This window comes from Sorex araneus, chromosome 3 (assembly GCF_027595985.1).
Source record: "Sorex araneus isolate mSorAra2 chromosome 3, mSorAra2.pri, whole genome shotgun sequence".
Lineage (NCBI taxonomy): Eukaryota > Metazoa > Chordata > Mammalia > Eulipotyphla > Soricidae > Sorex > Sorex araneus.
The window spans coordinates 147,993,169-148,002,774 of NC_073304.1; the positions used below are offsets into that span (position 1 = coordinate 147,993,169).

The 9,606-nt window shown below is 42.4% G+C and overlaps 1 pseudogene; it reads right to left on the minus strand.

Moving 5' to 3' along the window:
• Nucleotides 1-706: 706 nt before the first annotated feature.
• LOC101548773 (glycerate kinase-like) lies at nucleotides 707-8,474 on the minus strand (annotated as a pseudogene).
• Nucleotides 8,475-9,606: the final 1,132 nt, after the last annotated feature.

Genomic DNA, 9,606 nt, shown 5'->3' on the forward strand with positions numbered 1-9,606 from the left:
AAAAAAACTGAGTTCCTGAGAACAGATGACTACATAAAGAAATTATGATACATCTACACAATGGAATACTACACAGCCACCAGGAAAAATCGAGTCATGAAATTTGCTTATAAATGAAAAGACATGGATAGTATCATGCTAAGTGAAATGAATCAGAGGGGGGAAACAGACATAGAATGATTGCACTTCCTTACAGAATATAAAAATAACACAGTATGAGATTAATACCCAAGGACAGTAGAAATAAGGGCTAGGAAGACTGATCCATGGTTGGGAAATTGCCACAAGTGGTATATGGATTGCAGTTAGAACAGAGAAGTGAACTCTATGACAATGATAGTTCGAAATTATCTCTCTGGGCAAGAACTGAGTGCTGAAAGGAGTTAAAGATATATACGTAGTAACACTTCAGTACCTGCATTGCAAACCAAAATTTATGAAGGAAAGAGCACACACAGAGAGACAGGGACAGAGAGACAGAGAGAGACAGAGAGAGAGAGACAGGGAGAAGAAAAGTGTCTGCCATAGAGGCAGATTGATGGAGGGGTAGAAGTGGTAGTGGGAATAAACTAGGGACATTGAGGGTGGGAAATGTACACTAGTGAAGAGATGGGTGTTGGAACATTGTATGACTGAAACCCAATCATGAACAATTTTCTAATTTTGTATCTCATGGTGATTCAATGATATGTAGGTCTTTGAGAAGTCAGGGAAATTGTGCTGCTGTGTAGAAAAGGAAAGTGCACAGCCTGTAGTGGTGGAGGATGTACAGGCAACCCTGCACACTCTGGGCTCTGGTCTCGGTGGGGCCACTGGCAAAGGGTCCCCTACCACATGGGACAGAATCGGGCTAACCACCTGGGTGGAGTAGGTGGCCTGTGCCAGTCCCCACCGCCCCTGCCCTTGAGCTGGGACAGGGCCTTCCGGATGGTGTTTAGCTCCTGGATGGTGGCTTGGCAGGCTACCAACAGTGTGGTGAGTGTCTGCCTCTCCTCCAGGGTGACAAGTGGGATAGGTGCAGGCAACAGGGCTGAGCCCCCATTGAACAAGTCACAAGCAGCAGGTCATTGGCTGTGAGGCCTTCAGAAAGCTGCCAGATGGCAAGTGTACCCGCAGAGCATCATGGTCTGGCAGGTTGTCCTCTGCACCCTCAAATACCTGGATACAGCTGTTCAGCTTCAGCAGCATCTCCTGTTTGCCAGCGTTCTCCAGGGCAGCGCGAATCCCTGTGAGCACGCTGATCACACCCTGCATGAGATGATGGCCCAGCAGCTCTTCGACTCCAGCCATCGTGCCCAACACTGTCTTGCCATAGCCCACCAGGTAGAGGTTTTGCCACAGCTGAAAGCTCCAGTCCCACACCTTCAAGCTGCCCACCAGCAGGGTTGAAGGACAGTGGCCGGTGCAGCATGAAGCCTAGCAACATGGCAACCACAGAGCTTGCGAACAGCAGCTGTGCCTATTCCACCAGAGCCGTGCTACTGGCTAATCGGACCACGAGGGCCCCCCTAGAACTGCCGGCAAAAGACCCCCTTGATGGTTCACCACCTCATTGTGGTGAGGGGTGGCAACTGTGCCAACCGGTGAAGAGTGAACCAACAGGTGCTTCCCAGAGATGCAGGGAGGTGCAGTGCTGGACTCCTTGCATCGACTGTGTCCATCTGACCAGTACTTTCATGAACAGCACATCCATGCACAAGGTGTGTGATGTGTTTGTCAGCGTGCAAATGGTTACAACATGCCACCCTCATGGCAGAGCCTGGCAAGCTACCCATAGCGTATTTGATATGTCAAAAACAGAAACAAAAATGGGCCTCATTCCCCTGACTCTGGAAGAGCCCCCAATACAGTGGCATTGAGAAGGACGAGCAAGGAAAGTTTGCTAAAATCTCAGGGCTGAACTAGGCTGCTAAAATGAAGAAGGACTAAAATCGCTGTCTGCACTTTTAACACATGTACGTTGGCATCTGAAGCATCCATCAAGGACCTGATGGTGTAAGCACAGAAGATCAAGCACGACATCAATGGATTGACCGAGACAAGAAGGCATCGATCACATCACGCCATTTTTGACACTGGAGAAGAACTGTTCCTTGGAACATGCGACAACTGAGGCATCGGTGTTGTCGGTGTCGGTGTTGTCGGTGTCCTCATCAACACAAACTTGGCCATGAGCATTGATTCGTTCAAATGCCTAACAGTCCAAATCAGACGCTTATGTTTGAATAGATGTGGCTCATTGCCAGTAGTTTCTATTTTCATCATCTATTCACCAACATCCAACTACGATGAAGAAGAAATTGAGAAGTTCTACATGGAGCTGGAGAAGTTCTATAAAGAAGACCACACCTTCTACATGGTCATTGTTGGTGATTTTAACACCAAGATAGGACTGAGAAGGTCGCCCGAAGAACTCCACATCAGGACCCATGGCCTCCAATGGAATAAACAGGGTGAGAGACTGTCTGAGTTTATCATGTTGACCAAGACCATCCATGGTAACTCACAGTTCCAGAAGGCCAAATCTAAATGTTGGACATGGGAGTCTCCCAGTGAATAGTTCCACAATGAAATTGACCACATCATATTCAATAGACAGTTTTTTCTGACCGATGTCGCTGTTGTCCCAAAATTCAAATGGGATCAGTCCACCATCTCCTTCATGCGAAATTCTACTTCACAGAGTGGTGAGAAAGGGCTGCAAAGTTTAAGAAGAGAACTCCCAGAATGACCACCAACTGGGAGCTCTTTGGCACTATTGCGACAATATGGGAAGATGCCATCACTGACAACATCAACGAGGAATACGATTGACTGATTCAGCACCTCCATCATCGTGCGAGGAATACTGAGAGTAAAAAAGCCACAAAAAAGAAAAACACCTGTCTTCGGAAACTCTCAAGCTCATTCACCAATGTGGTTTGGCGCAAGCCTCAGGCAAACACAAGCTAATGTTCGAGCTTGCAAAGCTGTGCAGAGAAGCAATAAAGGAAGACCTCAAAGAAAAAAGAGCAGCAGTGTTGGTCGATGTGGCAGATGCTGGGAAAAGTATTCACAACACCCACCTGCCCTTTGCCAACTATAAGACCAAGATGACTGCCCTTCGGCATCCTGATGGATCTATCACATCTTCCAGAAGGGCAACGGAAAAGGTTATCCATGACTTCTACTCAGATCTCTTTGATAGCCACATCCACCTGCCCACATACCAAATTCCACAGGATGGATATGTCATTCCCAGTATTCTCCCTTCCGAAATCCAACAAGCCATTTTGTTGGTAAAGAAGCATACAGCACCCAGTCCAGACAATGTCAGATCCGAACACCTGAAGAATCTGTCACTAGTACTCATCAATACACTGGCTCAGCTCTTCACTGGCTCAGCTCTTCTGAATGCAAGGTTCTGTCCCAACAGAAAACCAGCAGAACTGTCCTGTTGTACAAAAAGGGAGACAATCATGACACTGGCAACTATTGCCCGAACTGCCTGTTGTCCGTCATCTACAAGTTATTCACTCATGTCATCCTGAATAGGATTGGCAGAACACTAGATGAAGGACAACTATACGAGTAAGCCAGGTTCCAAAAAAGATTCAGCACGAGCGACCATATCCACATGGTGATCAAGCTCATTGAGGTTTTGTGAGAGTTCAAGATGCCGCTCTGTCTAATGTTCAATGATTTAAAGAAGGCCTTTGATTCTATTGAGACTGAAGTGGTTATCGAAACCCTAACAAAACAGGGCGTTCCAACTTAGTACATCAGGATCCCCCGTGAACTGTATTATGGATTGACCACCAGGATCTCACCATTCTACAAGGAAGTGATCATCAATGTAGAGAGAGTTTCGGTAGGGTGATACCATTTCACCAAAACTCTTCAGAGCCATCCTTGAGATGTCATGCGATGACTAGAATGGGAAGGAATGGGAGTGAAGATGGATGGTTGGCAACTATACCACCTCTGCTTCACTGATAACATTGTTCTAATAACACCAAACATTAGCCAAGCAGCATGAATGCTGGCCAACTTCAACTGTGAGTGTGGAAAGGTGCAGCTGAATCTCATTAAGACAATGTTCATGAGAAACAAACTAGTTCCTGATGTTCCATTTGTTCTCAACAGAACAAACATCTCCAAATGCAGCAGTTATGTGCATCTAGGTCAAGAACTCAACATGACGAACAATCTGGCACCTGAGCTGTGCAGGAGGAAGAGAGCGGCATGGAACACCTTCAAGAGCATCGAAGAACTGGTTAAGAGGATGAAGAACCTTCGGCTCTGGGCACAACTTTTCAACTCCACTGTTCTTCCTACACTAACAGACGCCTCAGAGACCTGTGCTCTCCCTAACAAAACGGGATAAGAACTCCATTCAGGTCTCCCAAAGAGGAATTGAAAGAGCTATGCTTGGAGTATCATTTTTCATTCAAGTGAGAGAAGGAATCCGGAGTTCTGACCTCCGTTGACGATCAAGGATCAGGGACGCTGCCTCATTTGCCAATGCATCTAAAATCAGATGGGTTGGACACATAATGCGATTTGGAGATGACCCCTGGACTAGAGCTGCTACTGACTGAATTCCACGGGACATTAAAAGAATGCCTTGCCACCCACCTACAATATGGTCAGACTTTTTTTATCAAGACCCTGAACAAATGGTTTGATGTTCTTCTTGTTCCTGGAGCAAGCAGATGCCATTGGGCTACACTCACACGCGACAGGGACGAATGTAGATGTTACTGGTGCCCGCTTGAGCAAATTGATGAGCAATGGGATGACAAGTGACAAGTGATACAAGTGATATAGAAAAGGGGAGGAAATTTGGATAATATTGCTCACTTGTTTCTCTTCATAACCATGCTTATTATCCTAAATGTTCTTATCTTACTCCACCGACTATGCTTATCTAACACTGTTTGGAGGTGCAATTAAAACTATCACCTTCGACCCTTTTTGCAAAACTTCCTGTAACAACAAATAACTTTTTATTATAAAAATAATAACATTAAAAGACTATCTTCTCCAAAGTCATGAATGACATTATGAGAAACCATGACAACAATTTTTTCTGATACTTCCCAGTAATCATCTGAGTATCTGATCACAGTAAATGTCCATTTAAATTATCATGAATGAATGAAAGAATAATTCAGGTGTTATACTCCTGGTATTAAACTATATCAAGTAGTGAAAGTAGAAGTAGCAGTGTTTTTTTAGTAACACAGAAAGACAAAATACTAGTTTACTTGCATACCATCCTGTATTTACTATGCTGTGCTGTGTGTATGAAATGCTACATATACTCTCTACTTAGTGAATGACTTAATTTTGTTTCATCTAGGATGTGAAGTTATTAACAGTCAAATTTTACGGCAAAGAAGAACATTTGTGACTCTTCAATGGCATAGGCATAATCTGCAAGAAACTGAAACCCACCTGATTCAGCATGTCAAGAAGTATTTTGATATCCTCCCCATCTGGGTAAATGGGCTTTACAATCTGATAGGTAGTAATGATCGCATGGAAACTCATGTTCACAAACCACAACTTGGAACCAAGGGAGTTCCCAAACATGTCTTTCTTGTTCTTCCTTACCCAAACCCTCAGGTCCTTATTATTAATCATGAGAAGATGTATTTTTTAACCTCACCAAGAAAAACTGCAAACTCCTAAGGCAGAAGCATCTGCTAGAAACTTCTGATGGTTGTAAATAAATGTAATGTGTTTTCACTAATATGAAAATTATATTGCTTGACAGTGCAAATGATTAGTATTTGATGCTTAAATGACATAAGGACATAATTTCACAAAAACACAATTAAATTATAAGGGTCTGGAGTACAACCAGTAGGGCACATGTATTAGACATGGCCAACCCATGTTTGATTCCTAGCACTATATGGTTCCCTGAGCTGAGCACTGAGCCAACAGTAAACTTTGAGCATGGCCAGGTATGGTCCAAATCAAACAAGCAAAAAAAACTTCACTAACTTTAAAGATGTATGAGCTCAACTATTTTCATCACAGCATTTTTCACAACTGAATGGTATTGTGAGCTACCTAAGTGCCTGTGAGTTAATAAATGGAAAAGTACATGCTATAGCCATTGAGGAAAACATAGTCAGAATTCTCCAATACATAGACCACAGAAGTTTTCAGTGATTTGACTCTACAGACAAAAAAGTGGAGAAGGGAATATATCAAATGGAGAGATGAGACACTTTTCCAAAGAAGACATGTAAATGGCCAGTAGGGATATGAAAAATTTCTAATCTTCACTAATTATCAGGTAAATGCAAATCAAAATAACATTTAGATATAATCTCACAGCAGTGAAAAAAGCATATATCAAAAAAGACAGGAAATGATCAATATTGGCATAGATGCAATGAGGCATATATGCATTCATGCATTCTGAAAATGTTATCTGGTTTATCCTCTATGGAAAATTTTCTTAAAAACTAAGAATAGAGGGGCTGGAGAGATAGCACAGCGGGTAGGGCGTTTGCCTTGCACGCGGCCGACCCGGGTTCAAATCCCAGCATCCCATATGGTCCCCTGAGCATGGCCAGGGGTAATTCCTGAGTGCAGAGCCAGGAGTAACCCCTGTGCATCGCCAGGTGTGACCCAAAAAGCAAAAAAAAAAAAAACTAAGAATAGAGCTTCTGTGTGGTCAGTGATCCCACTTCTTGACATCTGCTCCAAGAACACAAAAACATTAACTCAAGAAGGTATACAAATACTTACAGTCATTGCAGCTCTAAGTACAATAGTCAGGATATGAAACCACCCCAAATGTCCAACAATAGATAAATGTATTAAAAAGTTGCAGTAGGGGCTGGAGCACAGTGGGTAGGGTGTTTGCCTTGCATGTGGCCAACCTGGATTCGATTTCCAGCATCTCACATGGTCTCCCAGCACAGCCAATCATAATTCCTGAGTGCAGAGCCAGGATTAACTCCCCTGTATTGCTGGATGTGACCCAAAAAGCAAAAATAAATATTAAATAAATAAATTAAAAGTTGCAGTAGGTATACACAGTGGAATACTATGGAACTCTAAGAAAAGATGCAATCTTGCAGTTTTCTTCGAGGGCATCTTATAAAGCAAAATAAGTGAGAGGGAGAAGAATAAATATCAGACAGTCTCACTTACCTGACGAGGATAAAAGACAATACTGAATGATGGCAATCCCCTGGTCTTTGAGCTGAGCAGTGATGTGGGGTGTGGAGGAAGAGTCAGACTAGAAGAGGGAAAGGACATTGATGAAAAGGTTGAAAAATTTTAGTGTTGGTGAAGTGCAATAGCTTTGTACTTCAAACCCATAAAAAATAACACTTTTGTCACCATGTTAATATGCATTTGTGTGTGTAAGGCTACACAATGAAACATTACTCATCTATTAAAGGAAGATGGAATCCTGCCATATACAACACCACGGGTTGACATACAGAGTATTATGCTAAATGAAAAAGTCAGATGGAGGAAGACAAATACTATGTGACCTCATTTTTATATGATTCATAAGGAAATAAATGAGCACACACCAAAAAATAAACTCTTAGATTGCAGTCACAAAATAGTGATTACCAGAAGTAAAAAGGAAGAGAAGAGTGTAAATTGTGCAAAAAGGGTCAGTTGTACCATAATAAATGGAAAGTAGGCTTTTTGGTGATGAACAGAGTGTAGCATTGACAGGTATTGATTTATATTGCACTATACCTAAAGTACATATAACATACAATGTTAAAATATTTGCTAGTGTTACTTCTATTTTTGAAAAAGAATAAAAATATGAGGTATATTTTGTTAGGCTGGAGTGATAGCACAGCGGGTAGGGCGTTTGTGTTGCACGCAGCCCACCCGGGTTTGAGTTCTCCATCCCTATCAGAGAGGTCGGCCAGCTACCGAGAGTATCCCGCCTGCATGGCAGAGCCTGGCAAGCTACCTGTGGCATATTTAATATGCCAAAAACAAGTCTCACAATGGAGATGTTACTGGTGCCCGCTAGAGCAAATCGATGAACAATGGGATGACAGTGCTACAGTGCTATATTTTGTTAAATATCTTCTTAAATATGAAGAACCTTTCCATGATACAGTCCTACATGTGGGGAGAGAGGCCATTTCCTCCATTGGTATGAGTTCATGACTGTTGTTCTGAATAAGAACAGATCTGCTCATTGTTCAGTTAAGAAAATATTCACCAAGAATATTTCAGCAATAGCTAGCTATTGGTCACAATATTTTCAAAGTATTCAAGGTAGTGTAAATTAAGTAATAGTCCCAGCTTCTGTGGTTCTTCTCAGGTCCCCCCTATACAATGCCTCCCTTGCAAAGGAAATCTTCCTTCAGGAGATTTCACCAGCCATGGCCACTGTATCCATCAGGGTAATATCACAGGCAACTATAAAAAAATCGCCAACATCCAAAGTCTTACAGATGTAAAGCATGGTTTGAACTTACATCCATCCAGTAAAAGTTGGGTGACTCTTATTAAAGAGTCGTTTAGGGATCCAAGACACCTCCTTTTGTAATTCAGGCATTGGACCCTCTGGGAGAGGACGTGGTGCTGGAAATGAATAACAGTATGAATAACAGTTTTGTAAACCACACTGCTTAAAATAAAATGTTAAAGAAAAAAGAGAGAGCGGGAACAATTGGCTTATCTAACGTCACATAGTGAATGAAATAGTAGGCAAATGAAAGTAAGTTGGTCCAATGTAGCATTGCCCCCTATAGTAGCTACTAGCCACATGTTGCTATTGATAATTTGAAGTGTCCATTGCTCATTTTTAATATCTTGGGTGCTGCAGTCACGTGTTTCTGGAATCCTAGATTGTGAATGGTTGGGTTCCAGAGACATTTCTGTAGGGCACTAGTCCATTTTGGGGTTTAGCTGGGTGTCTCTGAACCAGGACTGTTGGTGCACTAAAATGGCACCCGAAGGCACATTGTGGGGTGACAGCCAGGCCAGAAAGAGGGCAGGGAGCCAAGGAGGGACAGCCAGGCACCTCTGCAAACAATGCCCACTTTCTTAAAGAGATTATTTCTGTCACATTGTACTAGAACTCAAGCCCAGTCAGAGATCAATGATTGACCTTTTTTACATTTACTATTTTCCCTTCTTGGATGCTGTAATTCCTTAGTATACATATCTCTGTGATAAGGTGAGAGGTTTAGTTGTCACTGATGAGAGTATCACTCTCATCATTAAATGCTGCTCTACTGAGTTTTTGCATTGTAGGTGAATGTTCCTGTCAACTACTATTGAGTAACCCAGTTGCTTCACGGTAATTTCCAAAGGAATATTTTTCTTTGAAGATATGTTCTGAACCTTGCAAGAAAAAAGTCAGAGTGTGCTGTCTCCTTTGTGATTTGTTTAGTGAAAATACAAAAGTCCATCTAACACAGTTCCTGCCTTAGACCTAAGAAATGAGAGAGGTAAATATGGAGTTCATTGTAGATCTTTTCTGCTAGCATTCCCTGTCTCATTACAGAAAGAAATACTGTTCTCATCCTGATTCCAATGAGGCCATTTGATGCCAAGGTCATTTCAGTCTTTTGACTGTATCCAAATAGTATTGATTTACAGTTGGGAAAA